We start from the raw sequence: 14905 nt of genomic DNA, 5'->3' as shown, positions 1-14905 counted from the left end.
TAGCAGATGGACATTGGGCCTCTACATAATTACTCCTCCAACACAAGAACACTTTGTTCTAATAATCTGGCATTCCATGATGCTCACCTTCCCGACATGATCGCTGAAGACAAAATGAGTGCATATGCAAATGTGGTGAAGAAAGCTGATGGTGCCTGTTATCAAAAGATATAGCATCTGGGGTCTTTAAGACGTGAAGATCAACAAGTGGGCATTTAGCTGAGAAGCAACAAAGCCCACATGGAAGAAGCACACCAGCCTGTGTGATCGTGAGGTGTCAATGGGATATCAGTCATCAAAGGCCCAGAACAAAATCATATCAATGTGAAGGCGGGGTGGGAGGGGGGAGGATAAGGAGTGAGACCCAAAGTTCATCTGTATACAATTGGACATCTGCTCACAGAAAAGTCACAAGGAAGAGATGAGCCAGTCAGGGTGCAGTATAGCACCAATGAAACATGCAACTTTCCTCTAGTTCTTTCATGCTTCCTCTCTCCCAGTACACCTCCCCACTATCATGACCTCAATTCTACCTTACAAATAGGATGAGACTGGAGCATGCACACTGCTACAGATAAGAGCCTGCAACACAGGGAATCCAGGATAGATAACCCCCCCAGGACCAACAATGAGAATAGAGATACTAGGAGGATAAAGGGAAAGGTGGGGGGAGAAAAGGGAATCGATCACAAAGATCAATATATAACTCCCTCCCAGGGGGACAAAAAAAAACAGAAGAGTGGATGAAGGGTGACAGAGGATGATGTAAGATATGAAAATAATAACCTATAACTTATCAAAGGTTCATGAGGGAGAGAGGAGAATGGAGGGAGGGGGGAAAATGAGGAGCTCATACAAGGGCTCAAGTAGAAAGAAAATGCTTTGAAGATGATGATGGCAACATATGTACAATTGTGCTTGACACAATGAATGAATATATGGATTGTGATAAGAGATATAAAAGCCCCCAACAAAAGTATTTAATAATAATAATAAACCATTTGCCTGTTCTGTACCATCCTTGTGTGATCACAAAGATAGTACAGTATGAACTTTACCATTATGGCATTGAGAGGGGAGAAGGAGGTGCTGAGACATTTCAAATTGGGGTGAGATAAAGTTTGAGTGAAGTTTTCCAGGGTGTATGGTGAACATTAGAGGGATGGTATTTGTGGCAGAGAGATCAATTGTACAAGGACAGGAGGAAATTCATGAAAGATATGAGAAAATTAATCTGAATCTGAAAGCTATTCAGATGGACAGTCTCCATAATTTTGTAACAAACAATCCTGACTCATAAGGACCTACTAGGATGGGGTAGAACTACTTCTTAGGGTTTCAGAGACTTTAACTGTTTATGGTAGCAAATGGTCTCATCTTTTTCTGAGAGAGTTGATGGATTTGAACTGCTAACATTAGGGTGGCAGTCCAATGCTTGTCCCAGGGGGCCACCAGAGCTCCTCCAGGCAGAGAAAAGGCATGGGAAACACTATAGACCAGAATGTAACAAAGTGTGTGTCCCTTGGATCAACACTATTAGCCCCGCCTACTTGTTGCTATGATGAAAACTGGAGCATTTCCATTCTATAGCCTCTGGGGAAAATCATGAGTCAGAATGGACTTGATAGTAATTGGTCCCAATACACATTTTTAATGTGTGTTATTTCCCTTTCTTCCTTGACCCAATCTTTGGCCTACAGAAACCATTCAATAAATCTGTGAATGATAAAAAAAAATATTGTGGCATAAGGTAATGACCTATACTCTGCTTACAATAATACTGAGATTTATTAGAAGTAAGGAGACAGCTCAAATGGGAAAGAGACCCACTTCCACAAAGTGAAAGCCAGCCCATGGAAATAGGAAAGCTGTGGGCACTTTTTATAGCCATAGAACAGATCGTTGGAAGCATACTACCTAGTTGGTATTTACATATTTAAGTCACCATTAAAGAAGGCTTCCAGAAAAGAAGGCTTGAAAGGTGGGACTTTCTGAAACTAAAGCTTGTTAGGTAGGACTGACTTATAGTACCTGTATGATGTTCTTAGATTGGTTACACAGCAAGGGTATATGACAAGAGAGTCACTGGCTATGTATGCCATAATTATCAGACATTCCTTCCTTAGAAATAGCCTGCTCAGATAGAATTTTCCTGTTGATATTTGCGTGGGAGATTTAAATAAGTGTTGGTGCCTAGTCATCATCATAAAAACTTTGTTTCAACATCCTTAGTTTAATCACAAAGGAAAATATTTCCTTGGCTACATTGTTAAACCTTCACAGAAGATGTTGCTAGGGTAAAATCAGACTAATGAAAAGGGAGTTGGAAACAGATCTCAAGCCAACCCTTGCAGATTTTGCCAGTTATTTCAACATTACATTCTCTTACCTACTCCCTCCTTTTGATCAAGGATTTCCAGAGGAATTCTATGATCATTACTCAAAGAAGACTTTCTTCTACATGGACTCTGAGCAGGTGATTATTCTGGAACATTGCCCATTTAACAAACCTTAACCTGTCAGACACTTAAGTGTCTGAAAAGGTAGTCAGACAGTATCCTATATCTTCATCATGCCACAGCTTTAACATTTGCCATCTGTTATCTCCTTATATGTGGATTCAAATAGAACAAGAGGATACTGAGTGGTTTGAAAACATGAAAGGTGTGTGTCAGTGTGGTAGTTACACAATTTCATGTCAACTAGATTAAAAAATTGAAAATGGTAGAGTCTAACCTGTCAATCAGGTTACACAGCCTGATGATCCCTCCTTGGGGACATGGCCATTTCATGAGGATTCTAGGAACTCTCTTGATTCTGCCATCAGAAGAGGCGGGGCCATCTCTCTCTGCACCACCTTCCTGTTGACAAGCCACATGGAGCCATGCTGATGGCAGCCAGAGCCCTAGAGATGCTTCCACTGCCACTGGATCCACAAGACTTTTCACTGACTGCCCTGTGACCTTCCTGCATTCCACATCATTGCATGAGCTGCATGAGTTTGAAGAGTTTGTGGGCTAGTATCAGACACATGGGCCAATATCTGAAGCAAACTAACCAAAGTAACTCCACTTTGTTGACTGCTAGATGACCTGCCTACTTTCCTCTCCGTGGACGCACCTGGCATCAATATGTAATTAATCTTGTTATTCGTTAATATTGTTCCCTTTTGATGTTGTAACTACGAAGTTAAAATTAATCTTACTATTCTTATTTTATTAACCAGAATTCTATAATCAATCCTGCTATAGTGGTTTAACAGGTATTTTCTGAAACACTCGCTTAAGAATGTTAACAGTAATTTTGCTATTTTTGCTTCTGTTGCCCCCACTCACTTCATAGGAAAGCCTCTGATAAATGAGCCAAATAATTTTGTTTTAGCCTTCATAAGCTCACAAATAATTCCTCTCAGAGCTGCATCTTAGGGAAGTGCTTTTAGCTTCCTTGTAGCCCAGCTATAGCTGAATAAAAGACTCTTCTGAATTTCAAGACCTTATAGTGGCTGTCACTTATTAGAACCCAAATAAATGGACTAGTATCAACATATGGGCCATGTCCGACTTGTGGACTTGATCTGGACTTGACTGGGATGTTTTCTTAATATACAATTTCTCTTTGATATAAAATTATTTCTTATACACATCTGAGTGTCTCTGGATTTGTTTCTCTAGTCGACCTGGACGTTAATAACACAGTCAGGGTTACATTTTTCACCACACTTGTCCAATCTGCCCAATATGCTGAGCATATAGTCCAAGAAGCTTGACTTCATCAAGAAGGAACCATTAGGACTACAGAGAGACTCATTAGTAACCTGCTGATAGCACTGCCTTGCTTACTGAAAGTCAGTAGGATTTGAGACACTTGCTGATGAAGGTCAAAGACTGCAGTCTTCAGTATTGATTGTAATTCAATATAAAGAAAACAAACTGCTTTATACTGGATCAATGGACAGTATCATAATAAAATAGCGTAGTTATCAAGGATTTAATTTCATCCAGCTGCACAATGAATGCCCATGAGAGAAATTGTCAAGAAATCAAACAACACAGGGCATTGGACACATCAGCAGCACAAGACCCCTTTGAAGTGTTCAACAGGAAATAACGTCACCAAGGTACACTTGGCCCAAGCCATGGTGTTTTCAATTGCCTCATAGGTATGTGAAAGCTGAACAATGATGAAGGAATTCTAGAGAAAAAATGAAATACTCAAATAAGGGATATTAAAAGTACCATGAACCTTCAGGGGAATAAATAAATCTGTCAAGAAGGAAGTATATCCAAAATATTCCTTAAAAGCTAGAACGGTCAGACTTTGTGTTATATACCTTGGCATATCAGGAAGTCCTTGAGAAAAGGATGTCATGCTTGGTAGAGTAGAGGGAAATGAAAAAGAGAAAGGCCCTCGATGAGATGGATTGACAGTGGATGCAACAATGGACTAAAAAAAAAACAAAAACAATTGAGAGGATGGCACAGGACGAAGGCCCGTTTCATTTGTTCTTTTTGTTGTACACTGGGCCATTGTGAACTGGAACCAACCCAACAACACTTAAGAACAACAACAGTGTAGACCAAGTCATATAAGAGGAATGACCTGATACATTTTTCTCATATGCTTTAAATTAATCCTTTGAGTAAGAGGATTCTTTAAAATTTTATACATTTAATAGTTTATCTGATCATTCCAACAAAATAATTGGTCCAGTTAACAATATAAATCTGATCCATGAACCAGTCCCTGAAACTAGGCAAGTGAAATATCAAGAAAATAGGCAAGTGACATTTTGTCCTCATTAGACCCTATAACATATTGTCTTTTTGATGAGTGAGGATGTTCACACAATTGATCCAGTGTAAACCTTGATCATGGGAATGGATATTTAGAGGAATCTCTAAAAGATCTAATGTACATTAACCTGTTATATTTCAATTATCAAAACAGGATAAAGCCCAGGAGTGGAACTCATCATTTGGATGGGCAATGATTCAATATCTTGAGTCTCTGTATTCAAACATTCAGCCCCTTGGGGTATACATTATACCAGCTCTGTTGTGTTTATTTGGGAGAGGAATGGCTTGAATTATTTGTTCAAATCAATTTTCTATCCGGGTGCTATTACAAATAAGGCATTTTACTAATATTTGCCAATTCTACATTTAGATACAAAAAGTCTTCTTTCTCTGTAGACATTCTGTTAAATTTCCTGTAAAAGTCACTTTACAAAGTCTAAGAGGGGCATTATATGAAACTAAGTGCTCATATTTGCAGTTTGAAGAATTCCAGGCCACTTAAAAAAAAACCTCTAACTCAAATATGATTTATATTGGATCTGTTTTACTAAAAGTCAAGAATCTTGAACAGCCCTACTCTCAGGCAGAGATACTGTGAGCTTGACCATGCTGGATCAAACTCGATATGTGGGGAGATGACCCCCCAGCAAACACGAACTGAATTTGTACTGGGGACAAGTAGCTCTTGTTTGTTCAATGACTGAAATTTCCTCCCTACTCTTTTGAATGTTGATGGGGTCTTAACCTTCTCACACATTATTTGTATTTTGGTCTTTATACTACTATGGTTTTAGCCTTATTATCTTAGTATGATTTTGTTTTTTATTATTTCCTATTGGGTTTCTCAGCTTTGAAACACAGGAGAAGGGGACCACATAATGAGACTAACTGACAGAAAGGGTTTGGGGAATGCAGAGGTGGGATGGGGGCGATAGGGAGGGAAAGGGGATTTGGGGAGTAAACAATAAAGGCAATAGTGGGGAGGGAGCACTAGAACTGAGTGCAATTGCACATGTTAAAGGCAATTTATCCCTTGGGGGTGGGGGAGATGATGTTCTGAGGTGGATGTGGTGTTGATGTTCAATGCTCCTTCATATGATTGAACAATTAAATTGTATGATATGTAAATTGTGTGCCAATAAAACCGTTGCCCCACCTCTCTCTCTCTCTCTGCTTCACCTTCCTGCTGTCAAGTCATGCAGAAAGCTGCCAAAGACATATTGGCAATTAGTGACACAAGCTGCCAATTAGTCCACACAGCAGTACAGAGGGTTCAGTTCAACTAAGTTTCGTGGAAGAGTTTATATACTGGAATCCCTTCAACTCACGTGGGCTGCCAGGTCTAAGAACAAGGAAGCAGACAGTGGAGTCCTTCCTCAGGGAAGGCAGGTAGAGTCTGCCTGCAGGCAGAAAACAGCAGGGTGGGTCAGCAACAGTCTGTAGCTCAGGAGCTTAGTGAAGCAGGCCTTGATCTGGGATATTGAATACAAGCACTGCAAGGTGACAGGATCCACCAGCCTCAAGCTCAAGTGATGTACGTGCCAGCAGCATGGCAAAGAAGTCTCTCAAAGGAGCCTCAAGCTCTAGTGATACAATCTGTGATCTTTGGGTTGGCTGGGTCCACAGGTGGTGTAGCACACAGGTTGAGGCAGAAAACTCACTAAAGCAGCAGCACAAGGGTCCTATCACCAGACAGCAAGAGAGAGAGGGACAGGTCTTGCAGAGCCATTTATCTCTTTGTCCCTCCAATTAAAGTACAACCTGATTAATTCCACATGTTCCTATTGGCCAGGTTGGCACAATAAACCTATCACAAGCTCTTTCTTAAACATATATAAGTGTCACTGAATTTGATTCCCTAGTCAGTCAGGCCCAACACAGTAGTCCATGGTATTTTAAATATTTTCACCAGCACCATAATTCAAATGCATCAATTCTTTTTTGGTCTTCCTTATTCAATGTCCAGCTTTCACGTGTATGTGAAGCAATTGGAAACATCATGGCTTAGATTAAAAACATCTTAGTCCTGAAAGTAACATCCTCATGTTTCAACACCTTACTAAGTTCTTCTGCAGAGTTACTCAGTGCAATGCAGCACTTCATCTAGTGACTGTTGCTTCTATGAGCATTGGATCCAAGCAAGATGATATTCATGACAACATCAACCTTCTCTCCATTTATCCTGATATTACCTATTGGTCCAGTTGTGAAGATTTTTGCTATTTTGACATTCAGTTGTAATCTATATGGAAGGCTGAGAGAGAATTTTTTAATTGGCATTTTACTCAGTAAACATAATCTCCAGGTTGCATATCATGTAATTTAGATATTCCATGTTTGGGCTATCAAAAGCTTCTTAATACGTACAAAAGTTTCCTTGGGATAATTGATGAATGATTCACAATATTAGAACAAATCATATTGAATTAAATTTGAATCATGGCAAATTGCCCAATACGGAAGAACCATTGACTATTCAGCAATATTTTTAGGAGAGGTCACTTTGTGGAGCATTTGTGAATTCCCAATAGAGTACTACTCAAATTTAAAAGGGCCAGAGGCAACAGTTTATTGCAAGGTAATTGTACTGATTTAGAAAACTTGGAGGGTTCTTATTATATTATTAGTTCTTTCAATTAGATGAGATGGTTGAAGATGGTAGGAAAAAAAACTTTCTCTGGAAAAGAAATAAGGGAATTTTCCAAATATTTTAAATTATTTTCTTAGTAAAATTAATACCTGGATAAACACCTAGGATTTTTTTCAACTACCCAGCTGGAAGTAATATTCTTGATATGTTTCCTAACTGGAAAACAGTAGTATCGTGATGATTGGGGAAAACTTCTACTCAGTGAGAAAATTTCAAGTTTTTATTATTACCTAAAAAATCTGTTCTGTTTCAAAATGTGTGAAATCAACTTGCCATTAAAGAATAGATCCTGGAGGCAGAGGAAATCTCCAAAGTAGAGTTATATAAACTTTACGAGAATTAAACTGAGTTCAAATTGGTCACTAAACATTACTAGCTCAATTGCTTCATACAAGTTCATTTACCTATGCCCCCTACTCGATATTTGATACCTTCCTGAAAGATCATTGAAGATATGGGAACTAAAAAAAAATGTGGTAAAGAAATCAGATTGTGCCTGGCTAACAGAAAGAATAGTGACTGGGGTTTAAAGGCTTGTCTTAAAAACAGGAGCCATCTAAGTCTGGTGTCTACTAAGTCCACACAGAAGCAGCACACTAACCTGTATGATCCAAGGATTGTAAATAATAAAATCCAAATCCAAAGGAGGGAACAGTATCCGAGCTTAAGTTGTGAACCTGCAGCAATGGGTGACAGTGGAAGCCCAAACTCCATTTGCAGCATTCCCACATGAACTCCCTCTGGAGAATCTCATCTGACCACAGTCTAGCGATGTGTAGAATTTTGCCAGAAGACAGAGAGCATTTTAAAGCCAATAATAGTAGCTGTAGTTAGGTTAAACTGTAACACTTTACCATTTAATCTCTCTTGACCCATTTTAAAGTTGGTCCAAGTTTTTCGTATATTCGGCTTTCTTTTCAATTGAAGTTTTTACTGTTGTTGTCTTTGTTTTTTAATGTAAGAGTTTTATTGGCATAGATTAGCATATAATTAACAAATCATACACTTCAATAGTTCAATTATCTTAAGAAGATTTGTACAGTCATCACCACAATCAATTTTAGCATCTTATTCTTTTTGTACTTATTGTTATTATCTCCCCTTTCCCCCCCACCTCCTCTCTCATGCCAACAAAACCCAAAAGTCCAAACTCACTTCCCACCAGTGGATGCTGACTCATAGGAGGCCTATAAGACCTTGTAGAGCTGCCCCTTTGAGTTTTCGAGATTCAAAGTGTTTTGCGGAAGTACCCCCCAAGAAGTTATTAATCCAGTTAATCTCTTTAGATTTACCTATCCTGGATTTCATGTTCAGAAAAAACATTTTTTTAAACAATAATAGCAAAGTAAAACCAAGAAAAACCTCAATCAAAATGAAAGCGGAAAATATTAAATCCTAGAAATAATTTAAATGGGTCAAAAGAGGAACTAAGGTAATAAGGCGCCAAATTTTAAACCAACTGCCTCTGAAATAATCCAAGTTCTAATGCATTCTGCATAACAGCAACACCATGCAATGTCCCTGGTCTATGGTCAGAGGGAGTGTACCAGAGGACTAATCCATGTGTATTTCCTCTTCAGTTTTTAAACCGAAGAACTTTAGAATGGGTCAAAAGGGAGAACAAATGATAAGATACTACATTTTAACCTAACTACTTCCATAATCAACTTTACAATGCTTTCTGTCTGATAGCAAAGCTATTCACACCCCTCACCTATGGTCCGAGGGATTCACTGCGGCTTAACCATGTGTGGATCTTGCAAATGGATTTTGGGTTTCCACTTTCATCTATAGCCTCTGCAAAATGCATGTTCATAATTTAAGCTCTGATTCCATTCCCTCCTTTGTATTTTATAATTTACAATTCTTGGATCACACAGGTTCATGTTCTTTCATGTAGACTTCATTGAGGCCTCATTTAAATATCTGCTTGTTTGAAAACAAGCTTTAAGACCTCAGACACTATTCTTTCTGATAGCCAGGAACCACCTGGTTTCTTCACCACACTTTACTATAGCAACCATTTCTTCATGAGGGTGAGCTTCAAACAAGGCCATATCAGAAGAACTCACTGTTCTTAGATTGAGGCTAGAGATCAGTGTGAGCCCCAAACCACTCACGCATCTATGGCTTATATGTGTCTCTGATTCACCTGAGAGACATTATTGTCATTTTGTGTTAGAGAAGATTATAAACCATCCCCCCCACCCTCTGGTGCATAAGGAGATTATATTGATAGTGTCATTCATTTGGCAAGTGGTATAGAATTTAAAACATTGCTGAGAAAAGAAAATTATATCCGTTTAGGCTAGCTATGACAAACAAGATATGGACTGTTGACTTGTACATGTTAAACTCTTGAGGGATGGGACACTAGTTACACAAATAATGGGGGTTGCTAATAAAGCAAAACTATTGTTTAGTTTGTTTCTTGGTTGTGTTTTGTATAATTTGCTTTATATGAAGTCCAGATAGGTAAATCTATAGAGATATTAACTAGATTAATATTATCTAGGGGTAGGGGAGGGGAGGATGGGGACAAATGAGAGGCTAACAACAATGAGTACAAAAAAGAAAAAATAGTTTAGAAATTGATTGTGGTGATTATTTCATAACTGTTCTTAATAGGACTAAACTGTTAGTTGTATGATAGATTAATTATATGCCAATAAAACTATGTTTCAAAGTTCCTCTACCATTCTTTCTTTAAATCTCTGTCGGTTCTCTTCCCAGGTGTGTATTCATACGCAACGGCCCCAGTCAGAGGCTTGCAGGGATTGAGGAAGAACCCAGTTCTTCTTGCATCTTTTTCCTATGCCTGTGGTAGAAAGCTTCGTGAAACAGCCATATAAGTTTTTTTTCCCTTTTTCAGCTTCATCCTGCAGGGCTTATTTCTGGTGTATTTGAACATCAAATGTTCAAATGAACATCAAAAATATCTGGGTCTTAATTCATCTGTTATTATTCCTATATTATCATCCAACCATTTTGAATCGCAGGGACATGCAAGCATTCTCACAAAATGAACTTATTAGGCTTAACCCACACTCCGGTAATTTGATTTTGTTACTATTGGCTTCCTCCCACTCCCTAATTTTAATCTGTGATGGTGTGTTCTGTCACCTAACATCCTCTACTTCATCATCTAGGTCTAATACTGGTTTGTATGGCCATACAGAATTCACAAACAATATTCCTGTTAAAGGTATTATGACAGAAGGTAACAGGTTGCCTTGCAAGTGAGAAATTCTCAGGATAGAGTTGTTCATCGGGACATGTTACATAATTTTTTCAGGGATGCTAATTTAAAAAGGCAAAGATGGAGAGACTTGGTCATAAGTACTTTGGACATGTTGTCAGGAGAGACCAGTCCCTTTTCTGTTTAGATGGCTGACAGCACCTCCCTGGGGTTTTTTTTCCACCTCTTCTAAGTTGTCAAATGGTTGTCCTTTCACGTCCCTCTACCTTTAAGAAAACAAAAAGAAGCTGCACAGAGCAAGGTCAGGTGAGTCACATGCATGGGCAAGAAAGGCATACTAAGATGGCTGCATGAGCAGGTTAATTATTGTGGTGGCAAAACCATAACCCCGTCTGCCACAAATCAGGCCCTTTTGTTGCACAGTGATATGATGTCTTTTCAGAACCTCTAAATAGAAAGCTTGATTAACAGTCTGACCTGGTGGAATGAACTGCAAATGCACTATGCGTGGACATTTTTGTCCATTCGGGAAGTTGACGGATGTCCAGAATGAGTTTTGTCATCGATGAACATTTCACCTTTTTTAAAAGAAGAAAACCATTCATACACTTGAGTGATTCCCAAAGCGCTGTCCTTGTAAGCTGTGTTCAACATTACAACAGTTTCTGCACCATTTTTCCTGAGCAGGAAACAACATTTTACAGCCCCACGCTGTTCTCTTAAATCAGCCATCACAAAAAATGAGGTTCCAGTGAAACTGCTTTTATGAAAAAATTCACCATGACTGGAAGGAACCTTCCAAGGTGATTCCACACTGGATGTATTAACTCAGAGTGAATTGCCTGGCAGGAAAAGTGCGTACGATGCAGTGTAACCTTTTCTGTGTTTCTTTTTCTTTAATGGGTATCCCCTCGTATATTGTATCATTCCATCATTCAATACATCATGCAGAATTGTACAATTGCAACCACAATCAGTTTTCAAACATTCTTTTTCTTCCTGGACTCCTTGACATTGTCTCCCTTTTACGGCCCCACCACCACCACTTTACCCCCCACACCTCAAAACCTTTATTCTACTTGCTATCCCTATAGGTTCACCCGACCTGAGTTTCATATACCAAAAACCAGAAAAAAACATATAACACAACTTCAAGAGAGTGACCGCCAGTGACATAATACCTCTGACATACACCCAAATTTGAACAACCAAAGCAAAGCAAAAATACAGAAAATGTTGAAAACCAGATCAGGTACAGCATGCATCAGAAGGGGGGTCAACTGACAAGGTTTTAACCGTTCTAGTCAGATTTATGCCTTTGAACTTCTGTACTCATCTCCTCAATGCCCTCTTTTTAATAATCACTTTCCTCCCTCCCTCAATTATGGACAGACGGAGTTCACTGGAGGCTTGTTTCCTATGTAGTTCCCACAAATGAATTTTGGGCTGCCACAAACGTCCATAGACCTCTGCAAACCGGGTTCTCACAATTTAGGCTCTGACACTGATCCCTCCTTTAATTTCAGATTGTATGATTTATAATCATTGTGACTGATGATGGGGTCCTTCTTTCTTGTAGCCTTAGTTGACATCTCATGTAGATGACTTCTTATTTGAAGATAAGCCTGTAAGACCCCAGGTGCTATTTTATCTGATAACCAGACACCAACTAATTGTTGTCACATTTTCCTATATCACCCGTATCTTCCGTGTTCCCTTCCTGAGGGTGAGTAAGGAGCAAGGCCGTGATGTAAGAACTAACTGTTGTAAGTTGGAACTAGGATTTAGTGTGAGCCCCAAACCAATTACTGGAACTATGATTTTTTTTCTTTTAATGTGTTTTTACTTGGGGGTTAATACATGTCATATAATTCCATAGTTCAATCACGACAAGCAGAATTGTAAAATTGCTTCCACAATCAGTTTCCAAACACACTTTTTCTTCCTGTATTCCTTGACAACATCTCCCTTTTATCCCCCACCTCCAATCCCCACCCCTGTACTCCCTGCCCCACCCCAACCTTTATTCTACTTGCTGTCCCTATAGGTTCATCTGTTCTGGGATTCACTCACCAAAAACCAGTAAAACATATTACACAATTTCAAGAGGGTGACATTTCGGAGATACAACCTAATATGAACAAACAAAAAACAAAAGAAAAGAGAATGGTCTTCACAGGTCTACCACCATAATACATATGTTCATCCAGCATATACAGCACTCATGTAGCAAGACCTTTTTGTCTGCCTACCAACAGTTCACCAATATTGGGACAGCTGTCATCTGCTTCCTCAGACACCATGCGTTTTCCGACATACATCCTTGAGTTAAAAGGGTGGCTGAGGTAGGGTCCAGATCACCCAGTGGAGTTTCCTCATGGGATCTCCAGGATGCAAGCTCTGCAGCATGCTATGCACCTTACAGATCTAGGACTCAGTGGCCACCACTCCACGGCAACCGGCCTTGGTCCCCAGGGCACACCCAGGAGCCCAGGTCAGTGTGGCCCATTTGCTACATACCACCAAAGACCCTCCTCACACAGTCTCCCCAAAAGCTTTTTCTGTCATTCTTCCCCCCAACTGGAGATCTGCCTTCCCTCTGTTCCTACCAACAGACATGCAGTTGTGCTCCCCCAGATGTGTTTGCTCCCTAGCCCCTCTCCTGCATTGTTTTCCCATCAGTAACCCTCATCCCTCGGGTAGGGATATCTACATGTCCGGGGGGGACATCATTATGGATTTACATGGTAACCACTCTGTAAAGCACATCTCCCTCCCCTCCCTTGACCATTTGATCCCAGCTGACCCCCGGCCAAGGGACCTTCAAAATTCTTACCTAGAGCAGATGGTGGATAGTTCCTTGGCAGCAGTCAGGTTCTCTACCAGGTGTCTGGCTCCCCCAGCCAGCAGACCGGATGCTCTACAAGCCTGAGCTTGTGTCTGTTTAGCTCCTTGTTCCTACAGCAGTGGACTCCTATAGTATTTGCCCTTTTGTAATTGACTAACTTCTTCACCCAGCATAGTATTTTCCAACTCCCTCCACAAACGTGAGGTGTTGCATAGTTTCATCACTGTTTTTAGAGATGCATTGTATTCCATTACAAATATATACCAGATATTTTTTAAATCCAGTCTTCTGCTGATGGGAAAATAGGCTGTTTCCAGCTTCTTGGTACTGTAAACTGTGCTTCAATGAACATGAGGGACCAAACGTCTGTTCACGATCTGTTTCTTATTTCTTTTGGGTATATGCCTAGTAATTGGCATTCCTGGGTCACATGGTATTTCAATGACATCTGTTTGCAGTATTGCCATATCACCTTCTACAGCGGCTGTATGTATTTACAAGTCCATCAGCAGTGGATAAGAGTTCTGATTTCACCACATCTTCTCTAGCATTTGTTGTTCTCAGTTTTGTGGTTTGTTTGTTTGTTTGTTTAAATTGGGCTACAGGTAGGGGTATTAGATAGTATCTCCTGGCTATTCTTACTTGAATTTTCAGATGATTATTGAACAAGAGCATTTTCTCATGTTTTTACTAGACAGTCAATTGTCGTCCTTTGTGAATCATCTGTTCAGGTCGTTTGTCCACCTTCCCTGGGGGTTTTTCGAATCTTTCTTGTTGTAGGCTTGTAAAATACTATAGATTTTAGTAATTAGTCCTTTGTCTGTTATGTTGTTACTAAATATTTTTCCCAATCTGTGGGCTTTCTTTTTGCTTCTTTAATGAAGTCCTTCAATGTACACAAGTGTGTTATTTTTAATCTATTTAATTTAATTTTAATTTTAATCTATTTATCTCACTAATCTATTTTATCTTCCAACGAGTGTGCTTCTTTTGTTACCTCTGATAGCCTGTGTCTTCCTTGCAATAGGGCCATTAGATTTGTCCCAATTTTCTCCTTGATGATCCTGATAGCTTTGTTTATTTGGGAATTTCTTGATGACCTTATCTATTCTTCTTTTCCATTGGGTCTGTTCAAGTTCTTAAAGTACACAAGCATTAATCTGGGGAGAGAGTGATATTCTAGGTATTTGTCCATGGACTCCAAATTATTTAATTTGTTGGGATACAGTCTTTCATAGTACTGCATTATTAATCTTTTTATTTCATTAGGGTCAGTCATGACTTCCCCCGTTTCATCCTAATTCTAGGATGTTCTTTCTTTTCCTTTGCTAAGTTTGTGTATTAGTCTGGGTACTTTGGAGAAACAAATCCACAGCGACTCACGTATAAGAGAGAGTTTTATGTAAAGAAAA

The sequence above is a fragment of the Echinops telfairi genome, unplaced genomic scaffold (genome assembly GCF_000313985.2).
Source record: "Echinops telfairi isolate 266 unplaced genomic scaffold, ASM31398v2 ScPeMD7_7469;HRSCAF=8507_0, whole genome shotgun sequence".
NCBI lineage: Eukaryota > Metazoa > Chordata > Mammalia > Afrosoricida > Tenrecidae > Echinops > Echinops telfairi.
Note: the sequence above shows the minus strand (reverse complement) of the source record.